Source organism: Capsicum annuum, unplaced genomic scaffold, assembly GCF_002878395.1.
Source record: "Capsicum annuum cultivar UCD-10X-F1 unplaced genomic scaffold, UCD10Xv1.1 ctg48204, whole genome shotgun sequence".
NCBI lineage: Eukaryota > Viridiplantae > Streptophyta > Magnoliopsida > Solanales > Solanaceae > Capsicum > Capsicum annuum.
This window is the reverse complement of record NW_025855898.1, coordinates 1-3059: the sequence shown is the minus strand read 5'-3', so window position 1 is coordinate 3059 and position 3059 is coordinate 1. Positions and strand designations below refer to the sequence as shown.

At 35.8% G+C, this 3059-nt stretch overlaps 1 long non-coding RNA gene across 1 annotated transcript; it reads left to right on the top strand.

The window, feature by feature from the left end:
• On the top strand, positions 1 to 2452 carry LOC124885385. Its single transcript, XR_007050307.1, has 2 exons — positions 1 to 96; positions 1884 to 2452. It is a non-coding gene; the product is annotated as an uncharacterized LOC124885385 (long non-coding RNA).
• The last annotated feature ends 607 nt before the right edge of the window (positions 2453 to 3059 follow it).

The following is a 3059-nucleotide window of genomic DNA, read 5'->3' as shown; positions in this document are numbered from 1 at the left end:
TAGTTTGTCCTTTTTCTAAAGAAGAGGCTGCAGATGCAACAAAACACAAAAGGCTGAAAAAACTCCAATCAAAGAAAACCAAGTGACAAAGAACTTGTAAGTATACTTTGTTTTCCTCAATTGCTGTTAAGTTCGTATTGTTATTTCGCATACAGAACAAGACAATGCATATGTAAAAGACATCTTTAAACCGTATTGCTTCGAGATCTTGTTAGTCATTTTTTCCTTTATGCACTATCTTCAAGGAACAATAAATTTGTCTTTGACTTTGAACTAAATGATGTTGGACATCTTTTCTCTTGTTCAGCGGTGTTTTAAAGAATGTTATGCCTCTAGTCGGAGTAAGAGCACCATGAACATAGAACGTTTGGCATGTGAATGCACCGATAAAGCCGAGGTCCTTCCCAGGGTTATTGTTTGATCTAGTGGCTTCTTTAATTAATCTTTTATTGGTGAAACCTAATGAGGCATAAAGCGGAAACTCGATACTTTTGGAATCGATATTACGGTCTTCCTAGTATCTGATTTTCGCTTTTCTCATTGCAGCTAATAGGTAGCTAACTGCTTATTTTCTTCTGGATTTGTTTTGGTTTTCTCATTGCTTCTAGTTACTAGCTGTATTTTTCTTCAGGTATTACAATCTACATAATCTGTGTTTTTCTTCTGGACTAATTTTAGTGTTCTTCTTGAGAAGCTTATAAGGGGGTCGATTCGTCCTCTAGATAGAGTAATCATAAAGGGGACCACGGACACAGAAATCATGGCAGCATAATGTGCCTAACCCGTGCTAGTGTTTGATCTCGCACCTACTTTTACTTGTCTTCTTAGGTGAAACTTAACAGGGAAAAATACGAAATAGTGGCATTACTGAATAAGAGTTAAAGTAGGAGATACTATCTAATTTGGTCCTTTTCGTTGCTGCTTATAGCTTACTGATAATTTTCTCCAGGACTATCTTCTCATTCTGTTGCATATTTGGTCAATTTAAATCTTCTCGCAGTTTGGTAATAAAGTTGTCATGAAGAAAAGTGGGTTGGAAGGAGAAAAGGATTGAGGAAACACATTAAACTGTTTTTATCACTAGTGTAGATTGGAGATGCCAATGAACAGGGGAATCTAGATAAATCTATTGGGATTTAAAGCGTTGTTTAATGTGATGCTTTCTTCTAATTACTAAAGCTCAATTCTCCTCTTCTTTGTTATTTTAAACAAGTTGTCTCCCTACTATAAGTAATTCTCTATCTTGTTGCTAAATACCGTAGCAAATCATATCTGTAACTTGACCTTTCTAAGAACTCTTCAATGCTATGGTGATGTATCACCAAGTACAAATTACTAATAGGCTTGTTTAATGCATTTCTCGGAAGGTCTATTTTGTTTGATATCAATGTATTAGCATAATTTTCTGAAATCTGACCGAGGTCAATGTACTGAGTATGTACTTGCAAGGAAAGATATCATTGAGAAAGAAATAGGAAGAAGTGTTATCGAATGTTTTTTGCTAATCCTTGTAGGAAAATTGTTTCAAGAATTTGACTAACATGGATTTACTTATTGTTTGTTGATTTGGATCCTTTTTGTGGCACTACATTGAGGAAATAGGATGAAATGAGACGTAGCAATGCTAACTTTAATTGTACAATTTGTGGAAACAATACGAGGAACAAATTTTAAAAAGTCAAAAGGGCTGTGTGTGGAAATTCTTGTCAAATTAGATTTGATGGAAAGCAAAAGTTAGCTTTAAAATAATGTTTAGGAAAAAAAAGTTGATTTCTTACTTATTTTTGTATTCAATATGTAAGCAAAACATATTAAAATTTACGTTATGCTCCACCTTACTTAGTAATAGTAAAATTTACTAACGTGTCCTTTTTAATATGCAGAATGAATATACACGCTACGTGTCTGAGTTTGGTCCAACCGAGCCTACATAGGAGGAAGCTATTCAAATTCGGACCGAAAAAGTGGCGGGAGGAAGACAAGGGGAGAACCTATGGGTTGGGTTCTCGAAATGAATTGCAACGCCTCGAGGTTGGATGGGCTGGTATTGGTTCCTCGCGCCAGGCTGAGGCGATTAATGGTGTTCAGCTCGCTGATATGTCGCAACAGATTGCACAGCTTACACGTGTCGTGGCACAATCTGTTGCTCAAACTGAAGTCATGTGCAAGACCATCGAGGAACTTAAGAAACAAATGGTTAGCATGACTCATCGTTGTCGTCACCGTTCTCTATCTCCCGATTCAAGTAGCGAAGAAGAAACAGAAAGTGATGAGGAGTTTGTTGGGGCTACTCCTTAGTGTTTTTGGATTTGGCTTCTAGACACTTTTTAAACATTCTTTAACTTTTAACTATTGGAAAACCTTCAAGATCACTTAAGTGTTTTGATGTTGTTGGATTAATTGTTAAGTGTTTTGGATGTTGTTTAATTGAATTGCTTAAATGTTTTGATGATGTAGTGTGTTGTATGATTATTTTAGTAATGTGTGTTGTCAGGGGCCGTACATATTGAATTGCATTTTTATTTGGCAGGTGGAATGCAGAAAATGCAGATTTCTGCATTCAAAAAAATATAGAAAAGCGACGGACGTTGTCGGTTTTTCTAAAAAAAAAATATTTTTCTTCAATAAAATGACGATGTCCGTCGTTTTTTATTCATTATTTATTCTACACATGAAGAACAAAAAACTACGCACAACGTCGCTTTTTCTAAAAAGATTTTTTTTTTTTTTCAAAAAACGACTTTGTCCACGGTAAAAAAAGCGACGCAGGCCATCGTTTGCAAAAAGCAACGTTGTCCAAAAAAACAACATTGTCCTTCGCTTTTGGCCGTCATTTTTTGGTCCTTTTTAGTAGTGGGAGGGTCATGCTTTCTGTGAAGTGTTCCAGATCTGAATCAAATTACCCATTTTTGGGTGGGTCAGTATGTTGCACTGGAATCAGGATGAGCATCTCTTAGGATCTCTTTGTTCATTTTTATTTTCTTATGGGATTTGTCATACTAAGTATACCATTTATACACCACTTTCATGCAGTCTAGCTTGAGGTTATCCAACTACCT